This window comes from Ischnura elegans, chromosome 11 (assembly GCF_921293095.1).
Source record: "Ischnura elegans chromosome 11, ioIscEleg1.1, whole genome shotgun sequence".
NCBI lineage: Eukaryota > Metazoa > Arthropoda > Insecta > Odonata > Coenagrionidae > Ischnura > Ischnura elegans.
The window spans coordinates 71,846,574-71,866,654 of NC_060256.1; the positions used below are offsets into that span (position 1 = coordinate 71,846,574).

At 37.6% G+C, this 20,081-nt stretch overlaps 1 protein-coding gene across 2 annotated transcripts in view; it reads left to right on the forward strand.

Annotated features, from left to right (window-relative positions):
• LOC124168491 (sodium/potassium-transporting ATPase subunit alpha) overlaps positions 1-20,081 on the forward strand; it is a 357,715-nt gene that overhangs the window by 202,937 nt on the left and 134,697 nt on the right. The gene's annotated exons all lie outside the window — the stretch shown is intronic.

A 20,081-nucleotide genomic window follows, 5' to 3' on the forward strand; every position in this document is an offset into this window, starting at 1 on the left:
TTTAAAATGGTTCGAATGGACCAATGACTTACGGATTGGGTGGATGAACGATTCCATTGAAGGATACTACACCTTTATCCTCATGTTTTTCCCACAAACAGAAATCTTTTTTCCACAAAAATTTCACACACAGTCATTTCACATACACATCATATTTTTTACATTTCACATATATTGTATATCCTTTGTATTGTAAACGTTTGTCTACTATTTTTTAATATGTTTGCATTGACGCTCTGGAGCGGTTAGGTGAAAGCGGGGACTTCTTAGTCTCAATCTCGCCCGAATAAAGGCATTTTATTATTATTTTTTATTATTTACGGTCGCATTCATATTCCGCATATTTAGGACCGTCAAAAAGGGTCGAGAAAAAAGTATCCGTACGTCTGTATTCCGCAATGACGACCAGTTGATTCTTCCTTTTGTGAAAGGATTTCCCGGGAAGAGCGAAGACTTCATAAGAGAAACTGACTACCTAACCCTCGTGAGATCTCAAGAGTACGCTGCTAGTGTATGGGATACCAATTGTGGCGCTGTCACTGACCATGGTTTCGGCTCTCTTTGGCAATGTGAAACACTTAGCAAATGACATTGTGTGTCGAAACCATGGTCGGTAGTGCAGTTATATAATAAGAAGTTTCCGTCAAGGGAGTTACATGTTCCTGAGACATTCATGAATACCCAATAATAACGAAAAAGTTTTAGTCCCATGAGGCTCCCATGTTAATTCAAGTCGATATATCTCGAAAACTAATCGACTTTTGCGAGTTCAGATTTTTCCTCCCGATATTTTTTTTTTTTAACTTTTACGTCCCATATGCCTATCCCACACCTATCAAAGTTTGGCTGCGAATTTTTATGAATTAGTCAATGGTTAATCAATTTGTCGTTTTATGTAGCACCGCATAAATGTGGAAATTACCATTTGTTTCGCATACATTTATCATGGATACGAATTTGTACGACAAAATACGAGTGTCAGAATTTCTACTCCTGGAGCAAATTTAATACAAATTAAAAAAAAAAATTATGGAAAACGTTTTATCGTGAACTACAAAGGATACTAAAAGAATTCAGCGTGGAATTGCTCATATGTTCACAAGCCATGAAGAATTTGACTTTTCAAAAGTTACATTGTAAATGTCCTACCTTGTCTGTCTCCTCTTTTTGGTTTAGCTCCTTCTTTTTTTATTAGTAAAATTTTGTTCAATCTATTTTTAAATGAACTTGGATGTAAACAAATTTGTTGCTCTGACTCAATCATTCTCGCTCCTTTAAGTGATCGCAGCGCTGCCATCGGATTTTGGAGGCCATTTTTTTTCAAACTATCTCCATATTTAATTTTAAATTCTGAAAAACAATCGAAATGTAGTTAAAATCGTAATAAAAGTGTTGGAATATCGCATTGCCATCTAATTATGACTTATCCTGAAAATTTCAGCCTGATAATTAATCGGAAATTGGGTTAAAATTAGGTTGCGAGGTTTGACCCGGTCAAGTTGACAAACTACAAAGCGAGTTTATAGAAAAAATTATCAAAATTTGTCGGCAACCGCGGATGGAGGGAGGGGCTGTGGAGCCAGGGAAGTTTTCATTGGCTTTTCGTTATGTCGCGATGGAGATGTCCAGTAGCTCGTCCACGCGGATGCTTTCAAGGTCGCCCTACCGTTCGCAGCATTTTGTGATGAAATCTCGTCCGCGGCCGGGGTCCAGTGCTTATGCCGCATTGTCCTGTCACTCGTCTCGAATACATAAATGGGATTGCTGCGACCCTCGCTGACCGTACGTATCCGCTCAAATCGATTCTTACGGTTCGAACGAACACGCTAGGAGAGGTGTCGGACACGTGAAGTCCATTACAACTCCCTCTTCACTTGTCCCGTACTCTGATAAACATGGATTGTAAATAGGGCAGTACTGAAGTTCTGTTTTAAAAAAAGAAGATTAGAAAACTATCGATATTTTCGGAATGAGTATCTATCCAAATAAAGTACAAAAATTGACTCAAATTTAAGTATGGGATAAACATGTGTTGCAGGATAGCAAAGCCTCTAGTGTTCAATACGTCTCTAATCTGTAGTTCGGGCAAGACGATGGATTTTTGAATCTCTTAAAATTAATTCCTTGGCAAAAATAAATGCAATTATTACAACGTTATCTAGCTTTACAAAAAAAACATTGGAAATGTATTAGTTAACTTCACCTGGAAGGAATCTCGCTGCGTATTATTATCGAACTATCGAGTATAAAGATCCCTCCGTGTGCATTAATCTTGAATACTGGTGTTGTGTTTAATGTATGAATTATTATGATAATTCCAAGCGGGGCATGTTGTAGGGTCAACAACCAGCGAAGTGAGTGATATTGAAATAATGGTACGATAATAGCCTCAATTCCCGTGAAATTATCTTTTCTGTCCCCTGTTTTATTGAAAATAAAATTTAATATGCTTGGTATTACGCTTGAAAATCGTTATTTCTTGCTTTTATTTTTTTTTAATCTCTTTTAATTATAACTGATGCGCATCTAATTGATGATGCCATAAAGATGTAAAAGGATACTTTGACCGTTTGATTGAAATTATTTGTATTCATCTAAATTTCTAAATGCTATTTCTTTGAATTTCAAATCAATCTGAATTAAATTATACGGTGAAGATTGGTATATTTGTTTATACACATGACGACTGTTATTCCACGCGATGTTTGTCTCAATTGACTTAGTTACTGATATGGTTAATGACTATTTTTATTTGTCAATTCTATTATTAACTCTTTTTTGTTTCTTTGCAGGTAAGATTCAGTCTTGATCTACTCTAATGGTTTTGTCGGAGTGAATGGTCAAAACATTTCCCATTTTCTGCGTCTAATAAGGTAGTAATAAGTTTTTCATTGTTTTAAGTTGCACCTACACTGCTGGGCATGTAATTTCATTACTATGTGATGACCTATATTCTCTGTTTAAGCTTTTCTAAGTTATATTCTGCCTGCCTAAGCCCAAAATCATTAAATGAAATTGATATTTTTTTATTTGATTAATTTTATCAAAATTCGATCGTATATTATATATTTAAAAATTTTGTCTTTCTTGTATCACTTATTATTTTTGAATAATTAAATGCATGCTGCACTTTTTTGTTGTTTATTTTATGCATGGTAGTACATAGAAAACACAAGAAACGTCATGGTACGTCAATTCAAAAGCTATTTTCGTTATTCTTCTTAGTGAAGATGGTAACCTTGCGTATGGAAAATGAAATATTGAGTCCGCACATCCATTTGATGAGCCTTATGAACCTACTCTACGGATGTTTTTATCTTCGGCCTAGTTTCTCTCCTTCAACATATAATCAGTAATATTTATCACATGTACTAAAATGTGTTAATCAATCTTTTGAAGTGTGGTACACACATGAGAAGCAAGGATTTGGTTGTGCGTATCGGTCGAAGGTATTTCTTAGGACCAATGCTTAAGTAAATAAGTAAATATACTAAATACTAAATAAGTACTACTGTATTCTTTCTCGTGACATCGTTTTAGGTTTCTCGGGAACGTTTTTATTCGACGGTAGGTCCGCAGATGGCCCTACCGTCTTACCCCATGCACGATTCATGCTAAATCCGGTGGGGTTACGAGGATCTTGTGCCACGGATAATGAGTGACCTCCCTTATCCCCTACCTAGAATTGGTCATGGTTTGGTATTCATCATAGTCATGAATGTGTTGGGCTATGTTTTTGCCCCTCGAGATAGCAGTGTAACGCGTTCCCTTTACCCCGTATATGACTTAATATAGGCTCATCAGCATAATTGGCGCGTTTGTATGAAGGACCATACACATAAATATTTCGGAGTTTCTTTGAATTGAGTGTGTATTACGATTCATTTTTCTTGAAGGTCGTGATCCATTTGCACATGAAATTTTCGTAGGCTTATTTTGAATATTCTTTTTCAGAGTGAATTATTCATACCGACATTTCGTTGGGTATTTTAAGAGTCGACCTTTAGTGTTTGATTTAGGTATGAGTTGCCAGAAAATTATTGATACATATTTTACATCTCGTATGACAAATGCTGCTTACCTTTCTTAGCTGATTTTGCTTATTTATCAAAGACGATACTGTGGTTGCTAGATTTCACGAAAAGTATTGTCTAAAGGTGCTATGTAAACCAAAGTGTCTGTTTTATACTCTGTCATTTTCGTATAAATATGTAGGAATTTAAGAGGGTTAGTATCATTGAAATGGGATAACATGGGATCGCCGCTATAAATCGGTGATTCCTTTTCTCTGGTATTGGAAGAACATTTCTTCTAGCATATGATCCTCAGAGCGTAGTCGGTAACGTGTTATATATTTATAGTTAAAAGGATCTTATCGTTACGAATTAGTGCCATTTTTCCTGCCTTCTCTGATATCGTCATATTTCCTTCCGGTCAAACTGTTTCGGTGATAATATCATGGGTTTTATGAAGCTCAAGAGGTGTTTAATAGGCTATCTTTATAGAGAGCCTTCCACGTGTCCTTCTCAGTGCTTGCATGATACCTTGCACTGGAGGAATCCAAAGTCGTCCTCGACCGCTCCAATGCCCTCAATGAACACAAGGAAAGTCGAAACAAGCTGGTATTAGATGTCTAAAACAATGAGGAAAGAGGCAGCACTACAATACGAGTATTCTTCCCGCGATGTTATGCTTTCCTTTCACCTGACGTCACGTCAATTCCGGAGAAGTGAGACCCGCCTATCTCCTGCATTTTTCATGAAACCGTAAGCCATGTTACCCGATGAAGGCGTTTTATTGTACAAATGTGCACCTACGATCCCCATCATATTCTCATTTCGCTGCGTTTTTCAAGTATTGTATTTTTAGGGACCTGCAATGTCTTTAGGAATATCTTGCCAGCAAATGATAAAGCATATTTGGCTTTTCGTGTGGCATTATTCCGTTTATATTATGCTTAATGTGCATATTGAATGAATACGTTGTCTTGTAAATGAAATGTTTTTTACCTTGCGAAATTAATAATTCCGTACATTTCCGCGTCGATGGTTAATCCGAAGTCTAGCATGAGCTATTTCTTTAGGAAATAACGTTCCATTATGCGAAAATCTTCGTAAGAAACTCTAATATTAGTTCTACTGCCATGAAAGGCAAATACCATAAAACTCATATAATTATAACTATCTCGTTTGTTTACTTTGCCTTGATATGTACTTCTCGGAATTCGGAGATTAGATTCGCCCACTTCTTCTTTCGTACCTACGGATATACACTATATGTACAATGTGTAATCTTGATAGTATCGATTTTCTTTCTTGGAGCTATTACTGAACAAGAATAAGGAATTTTTCGCCAAGCTTTTTTGTAGCGTCTACAAAAGGGTTGGTCTGGGTAATGCGTGCTGAATAGCCTAAATAGCGTTCAACAATAAATTTGCATCTATAAACTTTAATATACCTTTAGCGTTGTTTTCTGTCCGTATTTGTAATGCCTGATGAGCAAAAATATATAGAATCATGCTATTCACTAGAAGGGATTGATATCCGTGTTCCAATATGGCGGCGCAAGCATGTTAGGTTATAGCAAGAGCCATCAAACGAATGTAGCATAGTGCCTGCAGGTAATATTTTTCCAGCGAAGATAGTGGTGTTTCCTCGCTGGAAGTGGTGGGTGGGTATAGGGCACATCTCCGCCAACGTGACAGCTCAGCTCGGTTATTGCGAGAGAGCAGTTCGCTTGGAAACAAAAGCCGAGTCCCATAACTCATGCAGAATTGCGTGCGTGGGGTTATTTGCTGTCTAATAACAGCGCTGTTGTCGTAGTTCGAAGATAGTTGGAAAAGGTGTTGGTTATATGGGAGTCTCCCCCCTCCAAGGCTACATATCCACTTTTTGCCTTGCGTTCAATTCGCCAAGATTTGTTCAGGAAAGCGAGTCCCCTTATTGGAAGCTAGACTCCATTTCTGAAAATGATTAATTTTTTAAAGGAGAAAAAGGAAATTTGAAAACGAGAGCCAATATCCCAGGCTGTTGCCAATTAAAAGTTCACTAGTAATTGGACGCCGTTAGTACTCGCCACGAATATCAAGTTTAGGGCAAAATGAGCTTTCACGAAATGTATTTATCATGATGTAGGTGTTTGTTCTGCTCTTTGGTGACCATAGAGACTGGCCAATGAGTACAATATTAAGCCATATTATTGTAACAGTTTTTGGCTATGCATGCGTAAAGGGTTTTTTTTTGGGTGGTATGATATTCTGAGAAAATAACTGATGTGTATATTTGAAAGATCACCATAGGAGCACCTTTTTAGTATTTCTCGCGCCGTTGTTTATTTCGTTATTTCATTTTTATGCCAAGCCTGAAATAGAAGAAAATTAATTCTAATCTTGCTTTGTGATTGATCTGATTTGTAGGTATTTCATCTATTTCTAATTATATATTTTTTTGTTATTTCTACATAGTCTCAAATAATTTTATCTCTGAACTTTGGCGTTAAGTTAATTTTTCCCCCTTGCTTCTGTCTCTTTGAAATATGTAGTGTACCTTATAACCTCTCCCCTCATTTCTACTGTGAATTTCTACAGATAGTTTTTCTCTGCCTAGGCCAGCTTCTCTATTCGTCGGCAGTCTAAACTTATTCCATTTTCTTAAGCGGCAGATCTCATGCTGCATACACCCGTATTTTCCCTTAAAGCTTTCTTAGAGTATGAACTCCTCGACTTTATTTCCTTTCCTTGAAAAATTGCTCTTTTTATTGAACCCTACTCTTCTCAGTTCTCTTCCTCTCGTTCGCGTCTTCCGACCAATTGAATAAGCTTTGAAAAATTCAGGGGAACATCTCCATTTCTCGCTTCGCTGGTGACGTAACGCGCCTCCTTCTTACGTCCTCGTCGACTCGCTACCAGGAAGATCTGAGCTTTCATTTATTTCATTTTTCACTCCCGTGTTTCTTTGGGCCCCGCAAATGGATGCGAGGCTTGTTTTGTACCTTTGGCTTTCCTCGTCGGTCTGATTTCATTACCGTTCTTGGAACCCGTGCTCAGAGAGTTCTTCTCAAGGCGTTCTTCTTCAAGATGTGTAACCACTTCGAAAAATGTTCTCTCGGTTCTTTGTGTAAATTGGCACCCCGAAAAAACAGGTTTTTCTCTGAAAATGGGCGAAAGGAACATTTCTCTTTTTCACATATTCTGTCTTTTGTAGAATACCCGTTAATAATTTACCATCGCACCATTTATTCCAAGCAAACAACCGTGCTAACGGTGCAATTTTCATCAAAATTATTTTACAGAGAATTCCATCTTTCCCGAAGATAGGTCTTACACGGATCCCATAAGCACTATAACTCGGATTTAGATAGGTAGCTGCTGTAGTTGGTTGTATCATGTGATGCGCGATTCGTAAAATTGTCATTTTCTTGGCATAGTTATTTTTGGTTTTATTCGCATTCGAAGATACAGTGGCTCATCAATATTTTAGTACTTATATTTTGAATAATTTCATTTTTACCTGATGTAATGGATTTAAGCTTTGTACTTTTCATTTATACTTATTTAGTTTATATTTATCTTATTATTCCAGTATTATTTATATGTAGACCTACGAAGAATTATTTTGCGTTCTTGTGTGGAAATATCGCAATATGTTTTTGAAAAGCGTATTCTTCTTATGGTTGAGGAGAAGTTTGTTTTCTGCGTTTAGTTCATTCGTGGAAAAATTGCATTTTTTATATGTCATTTTTATTAAGCGTTGTTTCCTTTAAGGACGTAATACAGAAATGCCTTCTTATCTAACGGAAACGGTGTTAAATTAGGTATCCTTATCTCCCGCTCTTTTTACATCCGTTTCCGGAATCGCGTTACGTCTTAAGTACCTACTCAGTGATTTTGTTGCGGCAAATTTTTTACCCAGTCTTCCAGGCTTTGAGGACGTTGATTTCAGCATAAACCAAAATTCATGCTAACTGCAACAAGAATCGATCATGTAAACGATTGACCATGGAAATAATTGGGCAAAATCTTGGTCCAACCTTAGAAAATTTTTCATAAGGTTTTTATTCTGAGCTTTCCGTAGGCCACTAGCGTCACCCTTCAAATGAGTAGCACTGCGCGTGCGCAACCCCAAACAAATAACAGATAACATGTATGAATGGGCTCCTCAGGTAAAATATATATAGTGTGAAATCAGTAGTCCTGGCTGATTCTGGGAGCGAACTACCACTTTAGCTTAGCTTATGAGGTTCCATATTTGTTACGTACAATAATTATAATAATATATTTTATTTCTCCTTAAACATTTTATGTATCATAGATACAAAACCAAGATAGAGCTTGAGGTGACTCCCGAGCTTTTGCCTGTTCGTGGGATCACCTTCAGAAAACAATCGTATTACTTGGTATATATCAATAACAAAAAGTTTTATAGTTACGTATATGGCCTAAGTCATCGGAACAAAATAGTCGAAAGCTTATTTTGTAGCATTTTTTTTAACTGTGGCTATTCGTTTTATTTTTTTATTTTCATTTCCAGGCTGTGTACTCAAAATTCGTATTTAGTTTAGCTCAATGTCGGCAGGGTTAGGTCCTCGCCTGCCAAACCGTAGGTCGCAGGAGCGATTCCCGTTGGGTTATCCATTATATGGTTGCCTTTAATTTTTTTTCATCATTATTATTGTGCTAGTAATTGGAGCTACCTGTTAGCATTAGATAAATAACAGTTATTATTATAAATGCAGGCTGCGAAATAATTTATTAGCAAATTTCCTCGGTCGGTCAGTTTTATGCCGGCCTCGGTGGCGGCGGGGTAAACTCGTCTGCCATGCAAGAGGTCGCGAGATCGAGTCCCTCCAGGACCTGGATATTCGTGTACGATTAATTATTGAGTTAAAAATCCTGATTTAAAAGGTCAATGGTGCTATTTTAGATCGTACAGGAATAGATGAATAAATAAATAAATGCTTTTCGAGTTCGTCCGATTGGTCTTTCTCCCTCCACGTGTTAACTCTCGATTCCGTGTCCGTCCTAACCGGAAGTGCAAGTGGCCGGAAGGACGTTCGGCCCATCATTGATTGCTCCACTCTTCCCGCGGAGTATTTTCCCCGTCCTCGGCCGCCGCCACTTGGAGCCATGCACTCGCAACACCCTCTCATTCTCATCGTTTCCTCCCTTTATAAGTGAGTGTGTGTGTCCCGACAGACACCCAGCCCATCAGCATCATGTCGGGTTGTTTCGTCATGTCGGCTTGCGCTGCCGAATGGAAGGAAGCGTTTTTCCCGTCCATCTCGGTACGTATGGTACGTGCCCGCTGAAGGCCCTCTCGTGTGACCCAACAGCGGGAGGAAGCGTGGGTGTTCACTGATGGCATTTATTTCTGCCGACTCAGATATAGGTAGGTGCTTTGGGGGCGGAGTTAGTGGTAGGTACCCATAGACTGAAAATGAAACCAATGGGATTGCGGACTTTACAGTACAGATGTCAGTATGATCGAAAAATCGATTCGATTATTATAGCATATACACAAATTGGTATAACTTGAAAAGTATACCCGTTGGACCAATGAAATTTGGCGAATGTGCACATCTTGGTAACCCTCACACTGCCCAACAGAAATATGCTTTGTATGTTGTCTAACGTGCGATATATATCGAATATGCTTTTTCTTCAAATATATCGAACCGCTATAACATATAGGATTTTACATCCAAGGGCATAGTTGACCAGGTATTGTATAGTAGATACACAGACTGAAAATTAAACCAATAGCATTGCGGATTTTACAGTACAGATGTCATTGTAATCGCAAGATCGATTCGATTATTCTATCAAATACGCAAATTTAAAAAACTTGATTAGTTTATACGTTGAACCAATGAAATTTGGGAAATGGGTACATCTTGGTATTCCTCACAATGCCCAAATGAAACATATTTTGTGTATAGTCTCACGTTCGGTATTAATCGAATCTACTTTTTCTTAAAATATATCGTATTGCTATAACATATAGGATTTTACATCCAAGGACATAGTTGACCAATATAATTATGTGGAAGATAGCCATAGACTGTAAGTTAAATCAATAGCATTGCGGATTCAACAATACAAATGCCAGTATAATCGAAGAATGGATTCGATTATTATAACAAATACATAACATTGGCACAAGTTGAATAGTGTATCCGTTGTACCAATTAAATTTGGTGCTTGGTACATCTTGGTATTCCTCACAATTCCCAAAGGTAATATGTTTTGCATGTAGTCTCACGATTGATGCATATCGAATATGCTTTTTCTTAAAATATATCGAATCGTTATAACATAGGATTTTGCATGCACGTACATAGTCGACCAGGAATTTTAGTGTTGATGATCAAAGATTGGAAGGTAAATCAATCGGATTGCGTATTTTCAATGCACGTGTCAGTATACTTGATAATTCGATACGATTATGATAGCAAATATGCCAAATCTTTTTTGCAAATTGGAATAACTATTTTTTAAGACCAAAGAAATTAGAGGAATCGTTACAATTCAGTATTTTACAAACTGCATTATGGACATTCGTTTTGCAAGTGGAATATCTTTATATATTTTTCTAAAGAATCTGCGTTGTATTTTCAAGAGTGGCTTATCACAATGCTTATGGACTTTAACAGTTGAAAAATAACCACATAATCAACACTCTCTTGAAATTTTTAAAACCTTATTCCGATTATGTGTCAATGGTTAACTTAATGGATCAAAGAATCAATTATCCGTCAAATAAAATCATATTGAAAATAACAAATATTTCTAACAGTGAAAAATTTAGCTCCTTACCCTTTCAAAAAACGGCGGGGAAATTTTTGAATATTATACCACTTATGGGCACATGACTCGAAAATATGTGACACAACTATGTTTCCACCCCCCCTAATTACCCGCTTGATGAATTCAAGCGCCCAATCGACTCGTTATATTGAAGCTTTGTATGTGGCTGGTTACCATGGGTGCATGTACACTGCACAATGGTGGTGACTCATCCCTCTATATTTTCTCTGCCATTATTATCTTGATAATTACTGTATGAGCAGCAACCTAGGGAGTTATATTCGCGCTTAATGTGAGCTATAATTAGTTGAATTTATTTTATGAAATGCATCAAGAACTATAGAAAATAATTAATAATCTTTTATTTTAATATAATTTACAGCCACTAATCTTTTTACCCTTTTGGTAATTGTAATTTTTTCGGTTGCTTCTTAATATTATCGAAATTAAATAGTCTGAATATTGTAGTTAAATTGTCATTCAGTCACTTTTTTCCTGCATATTCCTACTCAATATCACCCTTTCGGAAATGAGCGAGCATTGGTTGAATATGTCTGTATATGTAAGGACTAGATATTTATTTCATCGTTGTATGGTGGTTAAATATGGAATAGAAGTCGGTTAATTGAAAGCTGACCGAGAATAAAGTTTTTTTTTAACTCCTGCATCTATAAATTAGGGAAAATGTTCTTGTAAGCCATGGTGGTTGCAGTGTGCTCAGGATAAAGTGTTATTTGTCATCATCGTTTTCTTTTAATAGTTTATATTAGGAAATTCAGGCGCTAGGGGTTACGAATTCCTTTATTTTTCTTTCTAATGATAATCCTCACCATGTGAACATATCCGTATTATTCACCATTCATTCATTGCACTGAATTGAATCCTAAAATGGGTGGGTAGATTCTGGCGGGTTCCAAACCTCTTCAGCCTCACATATTATTCTTATTCTAAAAGCTCTGAAGTGGTACAAACAAGAAAAAATTTATCTGCAACATGAGTCTAAAACAACCTTAAATGAACGCATTCCCTGCCCTGGAACATACTTATTTTTTCTGGCGTATTCTTTTTCAGAACTTTAATGTCATCTTGAAAATTTAGAGCATACAGTGGAGGGCCTTTAAAGCATTTTAATTGTTATTGTTTATCCCTTATTTTGAACGCCCCTATAAGGCACATGGACTTTTTACATTCGGTAAAATAAAATATTAAGATTTATAAAAAATGCATCAATAAGAAAAATCATAAAAAGCGTATCTAATATAAATGTTCGATTTTTTTTTATTTCACGAGTTTTGAGTTTACCTGTACGTAGCGACGGTAAATAAGAAAAAAATACGACCGATCTGGCGATAGAGATTTAGAGTACGCATCACTCCTCCTCAGCCTCTAATTTTTCCTGACTTTTATGTTACGCATATGTCTTTATATTCTGTTAATCTTTATTACGTATATCTTGTTTATAGCCCACACTATCATTTTCAAATTTTCAGGTTACAGGGTATGGAGCCTTTTCAACATTTTCCTCTATGTCCAACGTAAAAATACTTCTTCAGTACATTATCCGTAGTAAAAATTTAATTTATTGAGATACCATCAAGTTTTGAAAAGTTTCTGTTCTTCGTGCGTGAAAATTTTTAATAATGTGGCGTAATATTGAAACAAGCCATATTTCTGGAAAAAAGATAAGATACGATTGGTCGACGGGGAGTGATGCGTCTTCTTAAACACGAGCAATTTCGTTCTAATCATTGTAATCATCTAGGTCCTCACAGCACCGCAGAGAGATGAACGCGCAGCTGGTAATGGGCGGGGTTGGTTTTGGGGGTCCCGGGATGAATACGCGAGGCTTGACCCACTTCGCGTCGAGTGCATGGGCTGCACGCACTCGGAGGCTTTGGCGTTGGAGGCCAACGATTTCCCAACTGTCGCCTGCCGCCGTAGGATGAGTCTGGCGTGAGGACGGGTTTTGCGTGCATGTGTTCGTGGATGCATGAGGGAGAGGCAATAGGTGGTTTGTTAAACTGCGAGATTGTCACCGTCCTGCGCCGTATGAAGCGACTCAATTCTGCGGCTCCACAAAGTCACTCCCTTCTGGTTTTTGCGGTAGTGCAGCGAATAGATTTTAGAAGGTCTTTAAGAGTACCAGTGGCGTAGTCAGAAGGGGACACAGGGGGTACGTGATACCCCTCCCCCCAAACCAATTATTTTTTGCAGAAAAATAGTAACCTACAAAACAAATTTATCCTACTCCACCGATACTCCAAGAGTGATTTATTTATTTCCCATTATTTATTTCTTCGAGTAAAAGTAATTGGTTATGGCGATAAAATATCTAAAAAAGCTGTTGAAATTTTTATTTTATAGCCTATTATATTTTGACGAAGCAACTTCCCAACGACCCATCAATTGTATAATTTTAAGTGCCAAAATAGCATGAAATGTATTTCCGGTGATAAAAAAGTTCACATTTTCCCCAGAGTGGGGTTCCACCCCTTTTATCCCTCAAGTCCCCCTCCCCAAACCCATTATTCTGCCTACTCCCCTGCTTCTCGCTCAGGTTTTTGTGGGGTGAAGCGAATAGATTTTAGAACGTCTTTAAGAAATATTCCATTCTGATCGTTCTTTTTCCGGAACAAAATATTTGTCTGATACTAAACTTAATCTTCTTCAAAATTTCAGTGTGTAAGGCCGTATGCAACATTCGCCTGTATCTTAAATGCATAAACTTCTCCTCATAATTATTACATTGGTAAACTTGCCAAATTAGAGAGACAGTTTAATTATGACAGTGGTTTACACTATATACCGAGTGAGTTAAACTCTCTATATCTGTGATAAATGTGTCACAAAGGTCACAAAATAATCAAAATAATTCAAAATAAGACCGATCGAACGGAAGTGATGTGTCCTCTTAAGCCACATTTCTTTGTCTTGTGGTCTGTTGTATTTGTCAGTTATAATAATTCCATTGCTGTTATAATTGTATGCTAAGTACTTGCGATGATCCTGCTTGCTTAAATGCATATCCGCCTGTATTTTCATTCCCAATTTATGCCAGTCATTTACTTTCTGAAGAATATATATATCGTTTGTATTTGGTTACAACATTAATCGGGGATGGTGGTGGCTTAGTTTGAAGAGCGTTTGGCGACTGTCTGCAAGTTCTAGGGCTCGAATAGAGATGAATTAAAACAATTCCTCGCGAGTGACCCGAAGTAAACGATTAACCACCCTACTTTCAATGAGTAAAATTCTCATACCTGTGGTTTCGTCTAGGGCGAGCTCTACATTCACCTGTTCAAACCAATATAGTGTATTACAGCGGCTTTCTTGATCGGGGAACATGAATATTTTTTTACCTTTTAGGATGAATACAAGGGTCGTACCATTAGATTTCTTTCTTTCTAATGGTTAGTAATTTAATAAAGATACACTTTTGAATGTTCCACAGAAGTTTTAATTACCGACCCAGGTTTCAACAGTACACTATGTCATTATCAAGATCTTGGTGATGACATAGTGTACTGTCGAAACCTGGGTCGGTTATTAAAACTTCTGTGGAACATACAAAAGTGTATCTTTATTATGTTTCCTGTCACCAAGTTCCACCAAGTATCGCATTTCAGCCTTAAGTTGATTAGTAATTTGATAGAAGTAATTCTATTTCATCTTCGCATGAGACAAAATAGGAATAGATTACATGGGGAAAATGCTTTGAACTGCATCCTACTTAGTCCTCCCGTGCCCCAAGTTCTCGAAATAATTCAGCTGTTTATCTCCTATCATTTCCACATTCCGGAAAGAGCCGGTTTCACAATGGAGTAATGAATGAAAGCCGATAAGATTCATTTGATGAAAAAATATCGATATAAGGAAAATATTTCCTGGTATTCTCTACCAGTGAGTGATTATTGGTATCGCAACAGGTTTTACTGCATATTTTCATTGCGGATTTTAATGGCTAATAAGATTTTGCTCGTTAAAATATCGTGCACTCTAATCTATGGATTGTTTTTCTTTGCTCATTTTTTATCTATGCCTTTCAGATATTGATGCATTCTCGAGAGAGAGGGAGAGTATCAAGGCACTCGTAATCATGTTGACATCGATTCACTCGCGGAAATGCGATTTCGCAGTTTTTCTTGCGGGATCATTTAATCCGTGCGATTTGAGTGACGTGCTCTCGAGATGTTTTAACAACAACTGAACCGAGTTGATTCCGCCAATACGATCCGGCGTAATTAATTCAGCTAAGGAAGCTTGTGCTTGCATTATTGATAACTTGTATCGCTCGTTCATTAAATATTCTATCTGAATAATTATGTATTAAAATCTTGCCGAGATATACAGGGTTTTTTCAAAATGATGGACCCGTTTAAAAAAATTCGTATGTATTCAAGTACAACTCCAAAATTAACAAGCTTCATACCAATGAGCAGAGAAATTTTCTCTAAGTTTTTTATTCAAGTGGAAACTGAACATAACATTTCTCATAATTAAAAATTATTACTCTTATTATTATATATTTTTACGTATATAAAAATAAATGGATGTAACACATTATGACAAAACTTTGAAACATCCTATTTTTATTGGTTAAAAGTTGCTCATTTTGGATTTGTACTTGTACGAAGTTTTGAAAATGAGCCCATCATTGTAATAACCCTGCATATGTTTCATGCGTGTGGTTTCTTGTCTTTCGGCTTAGAGTACGTGTACTTTGAGGACTATATTTGTTTGTTACCCAACCTCGGTTATCTCAGCAGTAACGTAACGTTGGAATCGTATCATTGATATATTCTCATAATAATGTTTAAGGAAAGGAAATCTCTTTTATCTATTAATTGGAGGTATTAAATTGGTGTATTAATGTGTAATGCCGTCTTTTACGATGATAGACGTGGAAAAAAACGTGCATGAACAAATAACTCAAGATGTATTGTTTCAAATTTAATTTTTTTATATCTTCTATGTGTGCATCCTTTTTGTAGCCATTTCTTCTCTGTAGATAAACCATTTCTTCTTTCAAATTAGTCAATTCCTTGATAATTCTCTTGAAAGGATTGTTAATCCAAACTGCGATATAGAGTGAAAAATAGTGTAACTCTAGTGGCATTTTTGTTAAATGTGGCAATACAACTGACTACCTTAAACTGTTTAAGAAGTAGATCATAATAACCAAATTATTTTTGTGGGTGTAAACCAAGGTTATTTTATATAACAAGGTTTTCCCTTATTAAATGGTTGTAATAAATTTCTTAATTATCCGAAGAGGAAAAGAGTGAATTCTGGATACATATGATTCCTTTTTAATGCAAAGTTTAGATTCTCCTCCATCAAATTTCCATCCGCCAGATTAGGTCAGTGATGCGATTTGTACATTTTTTCTTGGCCGTCCTCAAACAACACCTTCCTTTTTGGCATTATGGTGTCCATTCGTTCTCGCCATCATCATCACTGGTCAACAATCCTAGGATTGGTTTGACGCAGCTCTCCACTCAGTTCTCCTATCAGCTAATCTTTTCACACCTACGTATTTATTCTCTTTCACATACTTCTTTACTTGTTCCATATATTTTGTTCTAGGTCTTCCTTTTCCGTTCTTGCCTTCCACTTGTCCCTCGACGATTGTCTTCATCAGGCCATCATGTCTCAAAATGTGGCCTATAAGGTTGTTCTGTCTACTTGTTAAGGTTTTCATGAGGCTTCTCTTCTCTCCTACTCCTCTTAGGACTTCCTCGTTACTAACTCAGTCGGTCCATTTGATCTTCATCATTCTTCTGTAGCACCACATTTCGAAGGCCTCTATCCTTACTTTCTCCGCGGCGGTCATTGTCCATGCCTCACGTATAGGAGCATACTCCAAATGTAGGTTCTTATAAATTGTTTCTTTACTTACATATTTAAGTTTCCCGCTGTAAGCTGGTCTTTCTTTTGGTGGAATGCTCTCTTCGCTTGGCCTATTCTTCTGATAATTTCTTTCTTGCTTCTCCCGTCACTAGTTATCTTGCTCACCAAATAACCAAGTTCATTCGCCTCTATCAGTTTTTGATTCCCTATTTTTATGTTATTCTTGACTTCTTCTCTTCTGCTAAATACTAATATTTTGGTTTTCTTCGTGCTTATTTTCAGTTGATATTTACCCATTGCACTACCCATATTAAGCAGAATATTTTTCAAATCCTTCTCTGTTTTTTCCTATTACGGCTACGTCGCCGGCAAATCTTAGCATGCTAATTTTGTCTCCATGGATATTCACTCACAATGCCTTTTCTTTGATTTCATTAATGGCTTTCTCAATGTGAACGTTGAAAATTACGGGTGACAATGCACAGCCTTGTCTCACTCCTTTCCTAATTCTTGCTTCTTCATAGCTGGGCCCTGATTTTATCACCGCTCGCCATTGGTGGGTATTATTTCCATACCATCGCCTTCAAACTTTATTATCGTCTTTCGATATCTATCGAAAATATCTTAAGTTACTGGACGGTGATCGTCATCTATGAATGACGATTATCTTGATTGTTTCCAGTTACCGTGGCACGCCGCGCTTGAATATGAGGTCTCTCGCGCCGACGTATCTCCATTGGAATTAGCCTCGGGCACGTTCTCCTCATTGAATCAACAACGTTAATCTAGCCCGCAGTCGTCTTGATTGCGGAGGCCTCTGATCCTTCCCAGGCGAGGTCACGACGGCAACCCTTTATAGGGTCTTCGGCTGCAAGAGATATCGCCAGCTGACATGAGGGTCGGCCCTTATGCGCTGGTATTGATAGGATCGAGTATTGTTCCTGTAGATGAGGTAGAGTTACTTGTACGTATATGCTAGCGGTATAGCTCGCAAGGATTTTGAGTGGACGGAGAGTATTCATTTACTTTTGTCTTAAACTCGATTTTATTTGTTTTTATGTGAAGCGTCAACACGCCCCTATGATTGAATTCCCTTGAATTTATTGATGCTATTTGATTATACTTTAGCTCAGAATTATCAATGATAATTTTCTTGCAATCCAGTCGCCTTTTCCAAATAACTACATCATATTACAACTTCTTTAACGGAATATTTTGTGCTCTCAGTTAATTATGAGAACGATAAACGATAAAACGGTCGAACGGTCAAACGATCAACGGTAAAAAATTGCATCGTAATAATCGTCTTTGCCTTCATATTCACACAAGTACTTGGCTCGGCATCTGTCCTATCGTCCCAACCGCCGAGCCGCCTGAAAAACTGTGGTAATTCATATTTTCATGTTTTAAAAATCGTCTTTATTTTTATTCAATCAATTTCTTTACACATACGATTATTTTTCCTAGATAGTTGCGAAGTTAACTTCTCAATCCCTCTTTTCTCTTATTCAGCGTGTTTTATGTGGGATGACGCTATTGGATTTATGAATAATGACTATTTAACCTGAATTTCATCTTTCGGTCAGGGTGGGCTAAATGAGTACACGAAACCGTTTCTAATCAACCTTGCCTGTCCTCAATCCAACATTATAATTCCTTCGTTGGTTTGACCCAGTGCCAGGAAATTTATGAACTCCCAGTAAAATTTGCGTCTAATATAGGTGTTTTTAAGGGTAACAATAGGGTAAAAAATCTTACGCCATGGAGAAATTATTTTTGTACCCAATGACTGGTCAAACGGCCACCTAATGAAGCACCTAATGTCTAGAAAATAATATGATGTACATTCATACAGTCCTCTCCATTCTCCCTCTGTACTTTTTTCCCAACCTCATTTAAAATGAATTGGTATTTGCTAATAATGTTTTGAAAATGCATATACGCCATTCAAATAGTAGTGAACTATGCCGCGGAGAATCGGCTTATATTTTTAGCTACTACTCCCTCTTGGGAAGTAAGGCATGGACAATGGCAGCAGCGAAGAAATCAAGGGTAGAGGCATTCGAAATGTGGTGCTGTAGAAGAATGATGAGGATCAAATGGATCGACCGAGTTAGTAACGAGGAACTCCAAAGAAGGGTAGGAGAGAAGAGAAGCTTGATCAAGAAAACTTTGTTAAGCAGACGAAACAACCCTATCGGCCATATCATGAGACATGATGGCCTGATGAAGACAATCGTCGAGGGAAAAGTAGATGGCAAGAACAGAGAAAGAAGTCCTCGAATAAAATATCTGGAATAGGTAAAGATGGACGTGAAAGAGAAGAAATACGAAGGTGTGAAAAGATAAGCTGATACGGTAATCGAGTAGAGAGCTGGTTCAAACCAATCTTAAGATTGTTGTCCAGTGATGATAAGATATTTCATGCATAAGACTACTGTTAACTGTAAAATGTTCTCAGGTCAGGCACTGGGTGAGGCTCTTGAAGGCAGACGTCTCGACGAGTGACACACTCATCGTCATCTGTTTAGCAATTCGCTCATTTATTCTCTCTCAGCACCTCGCGATGTTCTCTCGAGCATTCGCGAGCGGAATTTTTTCTAACCCTCAATGTCGATGCTCTTCTTGGAGTGATCGAGAGTTTACGCTGACTGTGTGGGAGGGTACTGCATTGCACGCTCAGAAAACCGTCCGTATTTCGAATGGTCATGAGCGCGTTTGACCCTTGCTCCCTCCAGTTCAATCATACCCCATCGCCCCGTGACTCACGCCGCGTGTGTGGACAAGGCGGTTGTATTCCGCCCTTATCTCGCCCAGCTAGCGCGCTCGATATCGGAATCCATCTATATCCTCCTACGTAAAATTTGAGTCCTCCTCCTCATGCTGATCGTCTAGTTCCTCCAGGATCATCAAATCCCATCCGAAGCCCGTAACCCCTTCTTTTGAGCATGAAGAGATAACCTAGTATCGAGTCCTTGAGGAACTTTAAGGCTCATAATGACTTGACGTAATTTTACATTACTATGGGGTTGAAAACTCCTAAAGAGCGTGTTGATTCACCACAATGGAAGATGGGAAAACTCGACTTACGATAGCCATTAGTTGAGAAAAGCTCGAATATTTATTGACATTAACCAGAAGCAAGGATGACACTTATTTAATATTGAGAGGCATAAACACTATTATATGTCCTGATGAAAGAGTCTGTTTTCCGGGTTTTCCTCCGCGTCTATTATATTAATAGAGAAATCATGGAGGAAGATCCTAAAAACAGTCTCTTTCATTACGAAGCTCCACGAAAGCTTTCACGTGAACTGACGTTAGTCCTCTAAAATTCATTCCACGATTGATGCACCGTCTGTGCTTTGGTCGAAGGAATATATCATTTATTTATCTGGTCAGGCAATCACTTTACCTCGCCTCCACG